Genomic DNA, 9,972 nt, shown 5'->3' on the forward strand with positions numbered 1-9,972 from the left:
TTGATGTATATATATAAATTATTGACCTATGATATACTATTTTATTTCAAGTATGAAAAAGATGGCCAGGGTTGCGGTCACAATACAAGAAACATAAGAAAACAAACAAACAGTCAACATATAGAACTTTATCAGGGCTAAAAAGATACAAAAAACAACTAAAAAATATTTTTATAGTTGAATACAACATAACTAAATTAAGATATGGTTAAAATTATGTAAATAACAGTGAAAAGAAAATTATATACAAATGAACGAAAAGAAGAAACTAAGAATATAAATAAATTATACAAACTATAAGGTTAAAAATAAATCAGAGACGTAATAACACGTAAAATTACAGGAGCAGATACGAGAAAACAAAACTTAACATACTAATAGATGGAAAATAAAGAAATAAGTTGAGAATAAAGTAAGTTCGAGAAAAAATAAATAGAAATAAAATTAATAATAATAATAATATCAGATCCCTCCCTTATTGCTCCAGACTCCTCAGTTCTCATCAGTCTTTTATACTTCGTTATTGTAATTTTATTATTCAGAAATACTGATGTAAATATAAAAATAAATAAACTTTATTCATTTTTCGGAAACATTATATTACACTCACCTGTATTCCAAGCTATCCACATCCCGATGTATTCTACTTTTAACCTCTGGAATCCCTCGCCTCTCCGGAGAACTTACATTCCTCAGCATATTGAGCCAATAATAAGATTTAGAATGTTCCCTCGGTTGCTGTAATAGACAGACATGGAATTCCCATATAAGAGAAATCTTGCCAGACAATGGTAAAAATATGGAGGGATGAAGGGATTGCTATATAGGACTCAGCTATAAGAATGTCTACCGACAGATTGCATTCCCTAATATCAAGCAGTTCAGCGCTTCCTAGCCAATAGGGCTCTTATTGAAAGCAATATTCCCGGCTTTAGATTTTTTTGGAATTTTTCTAAACTCTCTGAAATATTAGTCACATATAAAATGTAAAAGTTTAATGGTTGATTGTTGTTGCTGTGAGCAACAGATATAGACCATTCCACCAAAAACATACAAACTGTCAGAGTGAAATTGCCAATATTTCAATTGTATCCAATAGATAACCTCAGTCTGATGTTCTAGAATTTTTATCTCAGTAACAATTTGTTTGTAGAACTAAATTTAAACTTAAAATGTCAATATCTATCTCCTTTATCAGTCCTACGACTCAAGTTGCTGACTTCGATTGTAGAAAAATTATCTTGTTTTTTCCATTTGTAACCTCCTTTTTCCGATATATTGGAAGGTCTTAATTATTTGTTTTTAGGATAGATTGCGCTATTAGTTATATAGAAAAAAAGTTATGATCCGCAGATTCCCGCCAAAACGAGGATGATCTATTTCACGGAACTTTTAGCTCTAGTTTTCTTGTGAATGTATTTTATGAGACTGATCAGTGAGTGTCATTTCAACTCCTATCTCCTTCAATGAGTGATATTGATTCTCTAAGTAAACTCCCCGTCAAAATTATCGCAATGTTTTTTCATAATACGGAAAGGTTCTGAAGGCTACAATAAACTGAACATAAACAAGTTTTATTAAAATAAATTAGAATATTTCTTCCAATATACAAAAAAGTTTTTTCTTAACTTTTAAATAACAATTTAATTTTTTAATTTACATTTAATATGACGTATTGCCTCCTTTAGTTTTAACGACTGTTTCCACTCTTCTTGGCATACTTGCCCAAAAATTTTTAAACAAATCTTGGGGTATATTGCCCCACTCCTCCAATACAGGCGCTCTTAACATCTCTATGGTAATAGGAGGTGAATTTCGTGACAGAACCTTTCTTTGGAGATAATCTCAAACTTGCGCGATTGGGTTAAGGTCAGGACTTCTTGCTGACCAATCAATGGTGTGGATATTTGTGGTGTCCAAGTACTCAGAAACACATCTTGCCTTATGAGGACCGGCATTATCATGAATGAACAGAGCGAATTCAGAGCCCATGAACGGCATAAAAGGCACTACATGATCTTGAAGAATCATTTCTAAATACCTCGAAGTATTCAAGACCCCTCCTTGAATTGGCACTGACTCGGTACGTACCTCCCCATTTTTCCATTTCTCCACTGTCCAAGATTAGTGTTCCCTTGCAAACTCCATCTCTTTACCTGTTGTTCTGCGGTGAGAAGAGGGCCTTTCACAGGCCTTCTTCTGCGATCAAGTTTTTAATGGAAGAAGCTTAAGAACTTGGCTAATTAGTAATCCTAGGACGCCCTGACATTGGTCGCCTCGAATAACTACATTTTCATGCAATGTTGCTTTTTAAAAAGCTATATCTTGAAAACTATTTAACGTAAATAACTCAATTATGGCTCATATTTTAGAAAATTTACTCTTCTTTAAATGACGCTCCCTTAGATCTTCTTGTTTTGTTCCTACTCTTTAAGATATAGAGCTCCGAATAAAAAATTAGTTTTTTTTTATTGCTTCGAAACAGTCGCCATTTTTTATTCCCCCTACCTATACTTGGCAGACTCATCAGTTTTGACTAGTAATTATACCTAGTATTCATGAAAGTAATCAAAAATTGCCTTTTTTATCCTTTTGGGCTCTTGGTTACTATTGGGCTTACAGATGTCTTCCAGCACTCAAATTAAACCTGGTTTAATGTACTATAAATTAGTTTGTGATATTAATTTTTGTAGGAGTATTAGTTTTTTTTTTGCCCAAAAAGTAGAAATCAACTCCTTTTAGCAAATGTCATGAAAAATACTACTATTACTAAGATAAAAAATGGTGCCTGTTTCAAGACGTTAGAAAAATTATTTTTTCTTTATATATATTTTTACAAAGTTGTGTGTTAGTATATATAATCCCCGTTCAAGCAAAGCTCACTAACTGACTCACAGTCTTTATGTAGTTAGTGAGTTTTGTCTGGACAGGGACGATATGTACTCTTGCATAATTAAGAGAGGAATATATAAGTATATAATAAAAAAAGTATTACTAAATTAATGGTAATAAATAAAAATTAAAACATAGAAGATACTGCATATAAAGCATTTCATTTCTATTAGTCCTGTTGTGGATACGTTCAAAGTCTCTCTTATGAAATATGACACTAGTATTTAGGAAATTAGTAGTTATTGATAATAAATTAGCTATAAATAAATTAATTAACGTGTAATAGAGCTAGTGAAGTCAGTTGCAAATGATCGCAGAGTTCCTATTGGCCAAATAAACAATGGTCGACCAATAGGGAAAGGTCTTACATGGAGACCAATACCTGGTATCATTAACTGTTGATATAGAGTCCATGATATTGGTCCGAGAGCTAACATTTGCAGAGCATATCCAATATGGTCGACCAATAACTCAACAAGACCTGTCTGCTACTTTCTCATGTTTGTCATTAACGGTTTACATTCGTTATTACTTTTCTAGGTAACGATAGCATCGCTAGTGCGGAATTGATTTTTACCTCCAATTTAGAATCTCTATCAAAGTTTTATTTTAAGAGCCTTTAGTTGTTGGCAATCTCTGCACTTTTCATTTATTTTATTTCATTTGCTTTTTTTTAAGGCAATCCAAAGCAATAAAGGTGATGTTTACCTTTACACATCAAAGTTCAATATCTAATATATTTCTAATAACATTATTTTCCATAATAGTGAAAAATAGTCAATAAATCAGATGGATTAATGGATTATATATAAGAAAAAATATGTCTAACATTGTTATTATAAATCAATAATTAAAGAGAAGAAAAAATAGTTTGAAGATAATAATAGAAGATAAATAAACGGATAAGTTGGAAGGTAGAGAAAATCAAATAATAAATAAAATAATGGCTTAATTAATAACCTGGTTTGTATTCTCTAGATCCCAGACTCGGTGTAAAGCTTGTCCAACGTCGAGAAAGACATCCGTGCAGTACATCCCATGGGGAAGATATGACATGCACCATACGGTGACTGTTGTATGGGATGTTTTAAATCCGAACTAGTGGTCAGGAATAATATGATTTGAATTAAGGGTTGATTTGGGACATTTGAGAAAATATGAAAATAATTTTCGGTTTATGAAATACTACTTGACCAAATTAATATCTTAAAGTGTTTCTTATAGTATAACTGTTTTGCTAGGATGCACCGATTAGGAGTTACAGGCGCAAAAAAAATCCTAATTAACTACATGATAATATACTGTTGTTAAAAACACTTTGTATTAGCTGAACGATACAACAAAATATACTTTCTCTTCACTTTATTTGTATTCACATAGCATTATCTAAATTGTACCCAACTAGAGAATTAAGAAAAAAGGATAATGAGTGAAAATTAAATCTTCGCTGCTCAATCACTATATTTTATTTAATTAAACCAGGCTTTAATGTCGTTATAAATGAAGATCCAGCCGGAAAATGGTATTACATCTCTAAATCACTAAAGCCTCGATGTTGGATTCCCCAAACAGTTCCATCAGTTTCTCATTCCTTCTTCTTCTCTCAATTTCATTCTCCGAAACTCCTCCCCATATCCTTCTTAATACCTTTCTCTCCCAAGAGTTGAGCATTTGTTCCGCTTTTCTTGTCAAGGACCATGTTTCTCTCTCATATATCACTATTGCCCTAACGTTGGTTTTGTAAATGACAACATTCATTCTTTTAGAGAGAGCACTTATCTTCGATATTTTTTGCAGAAAGATACATTTACGGTCTATTAAAAGATAGTTCAGAATGAAAAAGGTGCAAGAACGGTGATTAGCCTTGTTAAATTAACCTAACTTATGAATAGTCAAGTTCAGTAGGGACTGGACAGGACATGTCGCAATGATGGGTCCACCATGAAAAAACAATAAAGCCCAAAAGTTCTACGATGTAAACTATTGTAAACGAGGAAATCATGACAGAATCACAACAAATCCCTTTATATCATATCTTCACTTCGATAAATGACCTTTCCCTACCTTATCTGGAAAAAAAGAATAGATCCTGCAATTTGGCCGAATACATAATCTAGGATTGCCGTTCGAAAAAAGTAAAGATACTAAAGCATTCATTGCGGTGCAGTTGAAACTTTGGAACACTAATTTACTTAAGTATGTTTTGACGTAGGCCTCAGAAATATTAAATTATAATGCATTAAACAATTACCTTGTAATATCAATAGTAAATAAGCAAGTATATGTAAAATGAATAGTATTAAATAACACACTTTTGACGAAAAAAAAACGTTTAAAACGTTTAGGGAAAAAACACATGCTCGTTGGCGCGGCAGTATGTAGCAGTACACACTTACAGGTGACAACAACCAAAGAGCACATGTAGATTAATTCGAAAAGGTTTCAAAACAATATTCAAGGTCATTCACAGGACGTGACCATAGCGAGCATGTACAACATTCATTAGGAGGTTGAAAATAAGCTGGGTGAGAGACCTTGATAATCCATAACAAGGAGCACTAATATCTGGCCAGGTGCTACAAAGCCTCATCCTTATGTTTATCGTGCCCTGCTTTTGAGAAACTTGCTTTTGTAGTCCAATTCCATGTTAGTCATTGGACACTAACAACAAACATGAAAAAAAAAAGATCGTTAAACTTAAGCCTTTATGATAACATTTTTGGATGTAGAATATTTATCGATTAACATAAATATTAACAATGTGGCATTGTTGGGGACAACACTGAATCGTGACAATCTTGTGCATGTGTAGTCGTTTAATGAGTGATGAAGCCTGGCAATCGGTCATAATAACCGGTGTCAACAGCGGCATTTAAACTTGTATAACCCCATCTATTTAATCATACATGGATATCCTACCTTAAATTTTTTAACAGGCACTAACTCTGTTTACTGATGTGAGCGAAGCCTGGAAATAAAAAAAAATATTCCAGTCACTGAATTACGTCGTTTGTTTTGTATTTTTTATTGACATTGTATACATTTCTGGTAAATAATTCCTTGTTTTCACACTTATTAATTTGACTAAGTTTAACTCTGTAAAACAAATTTAAAGTTTTTTTCTTTTCCTATGCCACAGGAAGTGGGCTATTACGCCATTTTCTCTCTCGCAGCCCAATAAAATTTTACTCTTCCTCTTAGTTGGTCCGTATCCTGTTGAAGATCTTCTAGACCAATACACGTTAAGAGATGGTCTCCATCCATGCCTCCCATGCTACATACAGGACATTTCGGGGAATCTACGATGCCAATTCGATGCAGGTGTTGTTGAGCAGATCATGTCCTGTTACTAGCCGAAAACAGGCCACTCTCTCAGCTCTGCTGATTGCCGGGGATTCGTTTGTCCTTATCCAGTAGGCTCTCCCACTTCTTTCCTTTCGCTTGAACTTTGTGTCTGGCGCTTGTCCTGTACTTACAATAAAAATTTATCATATATCTCACCCTTCTGTAGGAAAGTGGCTTGGTGGGACCAGCCTGTCTGGTTCTCTGTACAACCAAGCTTAGCCAACTTGTCAGCTTGTTCATTACCATTTACACAAACATGGCCTGGTATCCACTGTAGAGCTATAACCCTTCCTCTTTCCTTCATGATAGCAGCCATGTTTCTACACTTTTCTTCCGTGGGTGACTCTGCGGCACCTGGTGTTGTTAATTTTTGTACTCCGGCTTGGTAGTCGCTGAATTACAGTGTTGTCGCATTCAATAGTGGCTTCCATCGCGAAACGAATAGCCTGCATTTCTGCATCATAATTATCACATCCAACTCGCACGGGAAATGACAATTGAAAGTTGATTGAGTATAAACCTGCTCCAGCTCCCTTGTTAATACCGGACGCAGACCCATCGGTATAAATGTGTAGCCATTGCTCTATGGGGCATAGCTCATAAATTGTTAAGTTAGTTACACTTGTAGGGTTACTGTTTCCTTCAAACTTTGTTTTCCGAATCGTTGCTACATGTAGTCTCGCCCAGGTACTTAAATTTGTAAGTATATTTTATTGGTCTGTATCTGGTTTCTACTGTTTTCTTCTTGAAGTCTGGATCTGTAGTTATCAATTCTGTTTTCTCGTAAGAGATTTGGAAACCTGTTTTTTGGCTATTTCTGTTAGTGTGTTTATTTGGTCTATTGCCCCTTCTTCCGTTTCTGCTAAAACGGCCGTCTGTGTAGGCAAGACACCTTACTTTGACGTGGTAGTTCTTTATCCCTATTGGCCATCCCTATTGGTTCTCCATAGCTCTTTCATGACCTTATCCAGTACCACGTTGAACAGTGTTGGGGAGAGGCCATATTCTTGTCTGAGTCCCGTTTTTATTTGGAAAGGTTTGCTCCTGGTTCCTCTGATTCTTACCTTGGATTCAGTGTTCGTTAGTGTTAGTTCTATTAGTTTCCCAGTATTCTGAGCTACTCCATATTCTTTCAGTTATTATTACTTTAAAAATTCAATTTTTCTTTTAAATGTTTTTATTGATATTTATAACTGTATTAAAATATATACAACAAGTAAATTTGATGTTAGTTATATAACGGCATGGTACAGACATGTTGAGCATCTACTCATCGATATAATTCCAATAATATTTCTAGAAGAGAATGTATCATCCTGTATTCTTCTACTGAAAAGCCTATTAGAATTATCAGATAATGAAGAAGAAGCCAGGTTAGAAACAAGTAAGTTTGAGTTGCTGGGAAGTTTAAAATGAAACGTTTGGTATCTGGTCCAATTATTTTCACGGTGATTGCAATAACTTGCCTGTGTTATGTTATTCCCTGCTGAGTTTTCTCAAAAAAGGAATTTTTTTTTTCTAAACGAAATTTAGAATTACTGGAGTGTTCGTACACCGAAGTTCGAATTAATAACATTTCACTGTATACCATAATTAGCACTGTGTCATTATTATTCCGCAGCGACGATATGCAAATGTGAAAACATTTTAATATTTAATGTTTAAATAAATTAATTATTTTTGTTAATATGTTTGTGATAGGTGTTATGAATTCTTCTTAAGAAAAATGACTGAAACTCGACATAAAATTATTGTTCACAGAATATGGTGAAACGCTTAGATAGAATGGAGTAATTAAACCTGACCTCTACTGAGACATTTCGTAAGCGAGTTGTGTAGTACATTAATTGTTATGAGAATTAAGTTGTAAATGTTAACGTTAATGAAGGTGGTAAATAGCGCCCTGTATATTAGTCAGTCCCTTGGGCAATGCTTCATGCTCCAGTTTGATAACCTCGTTGTTTTATTGCCGTCTCTCTTATGTCACTGGCTAATAATCTTTTTTGTAATGAACACCTGCAATCTAATATATAAAAATTAATATTTGTTTGTTCGTATTTTGATCACTGCCATACTGATCACCTAATTTTATGTTGTTTTTTTTTGTAAATTTATGTGGTGGACTAAATAAGAAGAAATTATATTGTATCAAAAATAAAATTTTAGCCATGGTAGAAAATGGAATCGTATTTAGGCTTTTGAGTTATTGTTATATTGGTTGCATAATTTAAATGGGTAGAGTACGTCTGGCGATGAACGTTGTAACATATAAATTAATGGATTGTATAAAAAAGATATCCGTTATTCAACCAAATTAGTATTATTATTTCTTTGAAATAAAATACTACTAGTACTCAAAGTATAGTCCATTGTTATCTACCGTCATTAACCAATTGCTCGATCCCACGCTGATACCATTCTTTAGGATGGCTGTCAAAGAACTCTTGAACCGCAATTTCAACTTCCGCAAAATTACCACATTTATTCACTTGAAGGAAATGGCCATGGATCGAAACAAGTAGTAATCTGATTGTGCGAGGTCTGGACAATATGGTGTGGATAAGGCAGGAATTCAAACCCATAAAGTTCTTTAAACTTTATTTCACATATTTCTAACCTCTAAGCTGATTGTTGAGGAGTAAGTTCGAGAGGGACCAGTCCCCTGGTAAGTTCACGAGTACTTGTGGACAGATTTGACTCAACAGCTTCCTGAAGAACCTCATCAATATCCATTAATGGTTGCCCAGAGTTCTTCTTTCTTTCCAATGTCCTATCACCACGCAGCTAGCTGGTCAAGGACACCTTCCCCTTCATGTTAAATAATTTCACAAGTTTCTTCAGCAGCTGAGAAATTTTTTTTCCAGTAAAACCTTAAAATTACAAGAATTTCGTAGGACAATATCATGTTTCTTCTATGAAACAAATAACTAAACTGAAGCTTTTTTTGTAAGAAGTCGAAAGAGATTAAACAAGCATAGAGAATGCTCTAAAGTGATCATTAAGTATTGGTAAGTATTAAATAGGATTCAAATATTTACAGTTCTTTGAAATCTTGAATTTGATCAAGCGGTCATTTGTTTCTATACACCCCATTATATGAAATTCAAGAAATTTATAAATAGAAAATTTTGTTTTCATCTTATATATTTGAAATAGATTTATAAGGGGGTGACGGTAGCACATGGAAACACGCCTGCCTACCAACCCAAAAGGTTGTGAGTTTAAGCTCAGGCCCCATCTCGGGGTTTTCAAGCATAAAATTATACAAAACTTTTTCTAAGTTATTAATTTTAGTATTTTTCTCTGATTTTAAATTATATAAAAAAAATAAATTATTGACCTGGGCTCTAATAGGATAAAGAACTCTAGCTCTACTAAAACGTGCAATTTTATATTTAAGATATAGTAATTTATTAGTTTTTTTTAAAAATCTTACAGCATATAGGTATAACAAGTAAACAATGTATGATAATAGTATATTACCTTTTTTTTTTCTTTCATCGCATTAATTCTTTTATCATTTTTGATAATTTTTTGTCTTCTTTCTAAGCTTCATTATTTTTTTTTTATCCCTCTTGAACTTTTTTTCCTCTTTTGCCTTATAATAAAACACACCTAAAATACAAAATTCAACTAATATTTTAAATAAATAAGAATATAAACTCTTAATACATATGTCATATAATTGACAAAAGTAGTGATATAAATATACATTAAATAAAAAATAACAAATAG

The 9,972-nt window shown here is 33.3% G+C and overlaps 1 long non-coding RNA gene across 1 annotated transcript in view; it reads right to left on the bottom strand.

Moving 5' to 3' along the window:
- Nucleotides 1-610: 610 nt before the first annotated feature.
- Nucleotides 611-9,972, bottom strand: part of LOC136795312 (uncharacterized) — a 22,410-nt gene continuing 13,048 nt past the window's right edge. Inside the window, exons 2-3 of the long non-coding RNA XR_010842894.1 lie at nt 9,721-9,852; nt 611-738 (exon numbers count right to left, since the gene is read on the bottom strand). This is a non-coding gene — a long non-coding RNA (uncharacterized lncRNA). The remainder of the gene's footprint in view (nt 739-9,720; nt 9,853-9,972) is intronic.

Source organism: Halyomorpha halys, unplaced genomic scaffold (genome assembly GCF_000696795.3).
Source record: "Halyomorpha halys isolate HHAL.00 unplaced genomic scaffold, Hhal_1.1 Scaffold134.1, whole genome shotgun sequence".
In the NCBI taxonomy this organism is placed as follows: Eukaryota; Metazoa; Arthropoda; class Insecta; order Hemiptera; family Pentatomidae; genus Halyomorpha; species Halyomorpha halys.